Source organism: Pristiophorus japonicus, chromosome 6 (assembly GCF_044704955.1).
Source record: "Pristiophorus japonicus isolate sPriJap1 chromosome 6, sPriJap1.hap1, whole genome shotgun sequence".
NCBI classification, from domain to species: domain Eukaryota; kingdom Metazoa; phylum Chordata; class Chondrichthyes; family Pristiophoridae; genus Pristiophorus; species Pristiophorus japonicus.
This window is the reverse complement of record NC_091982.1, coordinates 55,114,907-55,120,906: the sequence shown is the minus strand read 5'-3', so window position 1 is coordinate 55,120,906 and position 6,000 is coordinate 55,114,907. Positions and strand designations below refer to the sequence as shown.

Sequence of the window (6,000 nt, the reverse complement as noted above, 5' to 3'; positions counted from 1 at the left end):
CCCCCCCCCCTCCCCCTCCCCCCCCCCCCCCCCTCGCCCCTCTCCCCCCCCTCTCCCCCCCCACCCCCTTCCCCTCTCCCCCCCACCCCCCTTCCCCTCTCCCCCCCACCCCCCTTCCCCTCTCCCCCCCACCCCCCTTCCCCTCTCCCCCCACCCCCCTTCCCCTCTCCCCCACCCCCCTTCCCCTCTCCCCCCACCCCCCTTCCCCTCTCCCCCCACCCCCCTTCCCCTCTCCCCCCACCCCCCTTCCCCTCTCCCCCCACTCTCCCCCCCCTTCCCCTCTCCCCCCCCACCCCTCTTCTCCACCCACCCCCCCTTCTCTTCCCCCCCCACCCCCTTCTCTTCCCCCCCCACCCCCCTTCTCTTCCCCCCTCACCCCCCCTTCTCTTCCCCCCTCTTCTCCTCCCACCCCCCCTTCTCCTCCCCGCCCCCCCTTCTCCTCCCGCCCCCCCTTCTCCTCCCCCCCTTCTCCTCCCCACCCACCCCCCCTTCTCCTCCCCCCCTTCTCCTCCCCCCCTTCTCCTCCCCCCCTCCCCCCCACCCCCTCGCCCCCCCCACACCCTCCCCACCACCCCCCTGCCCCCCTCCCCACCACCCCCCTCCCCCCCCACCCACCACTCCCACTTCCCCCCTCCCCCCCCACCCACCACTCCCTCTTCCCCCCACTCCCTCTTCCCCCCACTCCCTCTTCCCCCCACCCCCACCCCCTCTTCCTCCCACCCCCACCCCCTCTTCCCCCCACCCACCTCCCCCTCTTCCCCCCACCCACCTCCCCCTCTTCCCCCCACCCACCTCCCCCTCTTCCCCCCACCCACCTCCCCCTCTTCCCCCCACCCACCTCCCCCTCTTCCCCCACCCACCTCCCCCTCTTCCCCCCACCCACCTCCCCCTCTTCCCCCCACCTCCCCCTCTTCCCCCCACCCACCTCCCCCTCTTCCCCCCACCCACCTCCCCCTCTTCCCCCCACCCACCTCCCCCTCTTCCCCCCACCCACCTCCCCCTCTTCCCCCCACCCACCTCCCCCTCTTCCCCCCACCCACCTCCCCCTCTTCCCCCACCCACCTCCCCCTCTTCCCCCCACCCACCTCCCCCTCTTCCCCCACCCACCTCCCCCTCTCCCCCCCACCACCTCCCCCTTCCCCCCCACTCACCTCCCCCTCTTCCCCCCCACTCACCTCCCCCTCTTCCCCCCCACTCACCTCCCCCTCTTCCCCCCCACTCACCTCCCCCTCTTCCCCCCTACCCACCTCCCCCTCTTCCCCCCCACCCACCTCCCCCTCTTCCCCCCCACCCACCTCCCCCTCTTCCCCCCCACCCACCTCCCCCTCTTACACCCCACCCACCTCCCCCTCTTCCCCCCCACCCACCTCCCCCTCTTCCCCCCCACCCCCCTCCCCCTCTTCCCCCCACCCCCCTCCCCTTCTTCCCCCCACCCCCCTCCCCCCCCACCCCCCTTCCCCCTCTCCCCCCCCCACCCCCCTTCCCCTCTCCCCCCCACCCCCCTTCCCCTCTCCCCCCCCACCCCCCTTCCCCTCTCCCCCCCCACCCCCCTTCCCCTCTCCCCCCCCACCCCCCTTCCCCTCTTTCCCCCCCACCCCCCTTCCCCTCTCTTCCCCCCCCCACCCCCCTTCCCCTCTCCCCCCCCCCACCCCCCTTCCCCTCTCCCCCCCACCCCCCTCCCCTCTCCCCCCCCCCACCCCCTTCCCCTCTTCCCCCCCCCCCACCCCCATTCCCCTCTTCCCCCCCACCCCCATTCCCCTCTCCCCCCCCCACCCCCCTTCCCTTTTCCCCCACCCCCCTTCCCTTTTCCCCCCACCCCCTTCCCTTTTCCCCCCACTCTCCCCCCTTCCCCTCTCTTCCCCCCCACCCCCCTTCCCCTCTCTTCCCCCCCCACCCCCCTTCCCCTCTCCCCCCCCCCACCCCCCTTCCCCTCTCCCCCCCACCCCCCTTCCCCTCTCCCCCCCACCCCCTTCCCCTCTTCCCCCCCCCCCACCCCATTCCCCTCTTCCCCCCCCACCCCCATTCCCCTCTCCCCCCCCCACCCCCCTTCCCTTTCCCCCACCCCCCTTCCCTTTTCCCCCCACCCCCTTCCCTTTTCCCCCCACTCTCCCTTCCTCTTCTCCCCCCACTCTCCCTTCCCCTCTCCCCCCACTCTCCCTTCCCCTTCTCCCCCCACTCTCCCTTCCCCTCTCCCCCCACCCACCTTCCCCTCTCCCCCCCCACCCCCTTCCCCTCTCCCCCCCCACCCCCCTTCCCCTCTCCCCCCCCACCCCCCTTCCCCTCTCCCCCCCACCCCCCTTCCCCTCTCCCCCCCCACCCCCCTTCCCCTCTCCCCCCCCCACCCCCTTCCCCTCTCCCCCCCACCCCCCTTCCCTCCCCACCCCCCTTCCCTCCCCACCCCCCTTCCCTCCCCACCCCCTCCCTCTCCACCCCCCTTCCCTCCCCACCCCCCACCCCTCTCCCCCCCACCCCTCTCCCCCCCACCCCTCTCCCCCCCACCCCTCTCCCCCCCACCCCTCTCCCCCCCCACCCCTCTCGCCCCCACCCCTCTCGCCCCCACCCCTCTCGCCCCCACCCCTCGCCCCCACCCCTCTCGCCCCCCACCCCTCTCGCCCCCCACCCCTCTCGCCCCCCACCCCTCTCCCCCCCACCCCTCTCCCCCCCACCCCCTCTCCCCCCCACCCCTCTCCCCCCCACCCCTCCCCCCCCACCCCTCTCCCCCCACCCCTCTCCCCCCCACCCCTCTCCCCCCACCCCCTTCCCCTCTCCCCCCACCCCCTTCCCCTCTCCCCCCCACCCCTCTCCCCCCCACCCCTCTCCCCCCCACCCCTCTCCCCCCACCCCCTTCCCCTCTCCCCCCACCCCCTTCCCCTCTCCCCCCACCCCCTTCCCCTCTCCCCCCACCCCCCTCCCCCTCTCCCCCCCACCCCCCTCCCCCTCTCCCCCCCACCCCCCTCCCCCTCTCCCCCCCACCCCCCTCCCCCTCCCCCCCCCACCCCCCTCCCCCTCTCCCCCCCACCCCCCTCCCCCCCCCCACCCCCCCCTCCCCCCCTCCCCCCCACCCCCCTCCCCCTCTCCCCCCACTCTCCCCCCACTCTCCCCCCCCCCACCCCCTTCCCCTCTCCCCCCACCCCCCTTCCCCTCTCCCCCCCACCCCCCTTCCCCTCTCCCCCCACCCCCCTTCCCCTCTCCCCCCACCCCCCTTCCCCTCTCCCCCCCTTCCACTCTCCCCCCCCCCCCTTCCACTCCCCCCCCACCCCCCTTCCACTCTCCCCCCCCACCCCCCTTCCCCTCTCCCCCCCACCCCTCTTCTCCACCCACCCCCCCTTCTCTCCCCCCCCACCCCCCTTCTCTTCCCCACCCACCCCCCCTTCTCTTCCCCACCCACCCCCCCTTCTCTTCCCCACCCACCCCCCCTTCTCTTCCCCACCCACCCCCCCTTCTCTTCCCCACCCACCCCCCCTTCTCTTCCCCACCCACCCCCCCTTCTCTTCCCCACCCACCCCCCCTTCTCTTCCCCACCCACCCCCCCTTCTCTTCCCCACCCACCCCCCCTTCTCTTCCCCACCCACCCCCCCTTCTCTTCCCCACCCACCCCCCCTTCTCTTCCCCACCCACCCCCCCTTCTCTTCCCCACCCACCCCCCCTTCTCCTCCCACCCCCCCTTCTCCTCCCTCCCCCCCTTCTCCTCCCCACCCTCCCCCCCTTCTCCTCCCCCCCTTCTCCTCCCCCCCTTCTCCTCCCCCCCTTCTCCTCCCCCCCACCCCCTCTTCCTCCCACCCCCTCTTCCTCCCACCCCCTCTTCCTCCCACCCCCTCTTCCTCCCACCCCCTCTTCCCCCCACCCCCTCTTCCCCCACCCACCTCCCCCTCTTCCCCCCACCCACCTCCCCCTCTTCCCCCCACCCACCTCCCCCTCTTCCCCCCACCCACCTCCCCCTCTTCCCCCCCACCCACCTCCCCCTCTTCCCCCCCACCCACCTCCCCCTCTTCCCCCCACCCACCTCCCCCTCTTCCCCCCACCCACCTCCCCCTCTTCCCCCACCCACCTCCCCCTCTTCCCCCCACCCACCTCCCCCTCTTCCCCCCACCCACCTCCCCCTCTTCCCCCCCCACCTCCCCCTCTTCCCCCCCACCTCCCCCTCTTCCCCCCCCACCTCCCCCTCTTCCCCCCCCACCTCCCCCTCTTCCCCCCCCACCTCCCCCTCTTCCCCCCCCACCTCCCCCTCTTCCCCCCCACCTCCCCCTCTTCCCCCCACCCACCTCCCCCTCTTTCCCCACCCACCTCCCCCTCTTCCCCCCACCCACCTCCCCCTCTTCCCCCCACCCACCTCCCCCTCTTCCCCCCCACCCACCTCCCCCTCTTCCCCCCCCACCCACCTCCCCCTCTTCCCCCCCACCCACCTCCCCCTCTTCCCCCCCCACCCACCTCCCCCTCTTCCCCCCCCACCCACCTTCCCCTCTTCCCCCCCCACCCACCTCCCCCTCTTCCCCCCCCACCCACCTCCCCCTCTTCCCCCCCACCCACCTCCCCCTCTTCCCCCTCTTCCCCCCCACCCACCTCCCCCTCTTCCCCCCACCCCCCTCCCCCTCTTCCCCCCACCCCCCTCCCCCTCTTCCCCCCACCCCCCTCCCCCTCTTCCCCCCACCCCCCTCCCCCTCTTCCCCCCACCCCCCTCCCCCTCTTCCCCCCTCCCCCTCTTCCCCCCTCCCCCTCTTCCCCCTACCCCCTCCCCCTCTTCCCCCTACCCCCTCCCCCTCTTCCCCCACCCCCCTCCCCCTCTTCCCCCACCCCCCTCCCCCTCTTCCCCCACCCCCCTCCCCCTCTTCCCCCACCCCCTCTTCCCCCCACCCTCCTCCCCCCACCCTCCTCCCCCTCTTCCCCTCCCCCTCCTCCCCCTCTTCCCCTCCCCCTCCTCCCCCCACTCCCACCCTCCCCCCACTCCCACCCTCCTCCCCCTCTTCCCCTCCCCCTCCTCCCCCCACTCCTCTCTCCTCCCCCCACACCCTCTCTCCTCCCCCCACACCCTCTCACCCCCCCCCCTCATGAAATATCGGCGATGTTGTGTTCCATCCTTATCTGGATGTAGATAAGGAATTGGCTGAAGGGAGGGAAAAGTTCCTAGTCTAGACTTGACTATTCCAGTGGTCTCCTGACTGGCCTCCCATCTTCCATCCTCCATAAATTAAACTCCTCCAAAGCTCTGCTGCCCATATCCTAACTCGCACCAAGTCTTGTTCACGCAACACCCCTGTGCTCGCTGACCTACATTGTTTCCTGGTCTGGCAACATCTCCATTTTAAAATTCTCATTAAAAAAAAACAAATCCCTCCATGGCCTCACCGTCTTCCTATCTCTAACCTCCTCCAGCCCTACAACCCTCCAAGATCTTTGCGCTCCTCCAATTCTGGCCTCTTGTGCATCCCCCGATTTTACAGCTGGCGGCCCTGCCTTCAGCTTCCTGGGCCCTAAGCTCTGGAATTCCCTCCCTAATCCTCTCCAGCTCTGTACCTCTCTTTCCTTCTTTAAAAGGCACCTTAATATCTACCTCTTTGATCGAGATTTTGGTCATCTGCCCTAATATTGCCTTATGTGGCTCAGTGTTTGATTATGCTCCTATGAAGCACCTTGGGATGTTGCAGTGAGTACTTTATTCGGGAGTTATGTGTTTGAGCTGGAATTTCAGTAATTGGAGATGGGCCACTACTGGTCCCAATCTTCATTAATAACATGAATTTGGCAACAATAACAACTTCTAGCATCTTTAACATAATAAAATGTCACAAGGCACTTCACAGGAGTGTTATCGGACAAAATGTTAATACTGAGCCCCACAAGCACATTTGGACAGGTGATGGTCAAAGAGGTAGATTTTAAGGAGCAGCCTAAAGGAGGAAAGAACAGCGGAGAGGTTTATGTTGGGTATTCCAGAGCTTAGGACCAAGGCAGCTGAAGGCCCGACCGCCAATATTGGAGCATTTAAAATCGGGAATGCTCAAA

At 70.5% G+C, this 6,000-nt stretch overlaps 1 protein-coding gene across 2 annotated transcripts in view; it reads left to right on the top strand.

The window, feature by feature from the left end:
• The window catches only part of fam199x (family with sequence similarity 199, X-linked), a 30,303-nt gene that overhangs the window by 572 nt on the left and 23,731 nt on the right, over positions 1 to 6,000 (top strand). The gene's annotated exons all lie outside the window — the stretch shown is intronic.